We start from the raw sequence: 430 nt of genomic DNA, 5'->3' as shown, positions 1-430 counted from the left end.
CATATATATATATATATATATATATATTCATTTAAAAGCGTGTATCAACTTATCTTTTTTTTCCTAGACACTTCTCTTTTACTTATAAAGTTTCTATATAAGGCACAAAATATTTTTGAAGTTACTGTTGTTTTTTACGTAACATCCGTAAATTCTTATTTAGGCCATTAGTACAAAATTGGTACATTTAAATTATTTATTTAAAACTGCAAGCTAATACCTAATTACCTACTGTGTTAGTTGGTCAATTAGCAAGTGTTTAAATGGCGCAATCAATAATAGTCAAGGGAGTCCAAGTCGGATTCAAGATCACAAAGAAAGGTGGTGAGGCGGCTTACAATCTTCACCCATCCTGTGATCCCTAGTTTCCTACAATTTTCTACGTTCATCAATTATATAATAAGGCTAATATTATTATTAAATTATTAAA

This window comes from Agrilus planipennis, unplaced genomic scaffold (genome assembly GCF_000699045.2).
Source record: "Agrilus planipennis isolate EAB-ADULT unplaced genomic scaffold, Apla_2.0 scaffold178, whole genome shotgun sequence".
NCBI classification, from domain to species: Eukaryota; Metazoa; Arthropoda; class Insecta; order Coleoptera; family Buprestidae; genus Agrilus; species Agrilus planipennis.
This window is presented reverse-complemented; position numbering follows the sequence as displayed.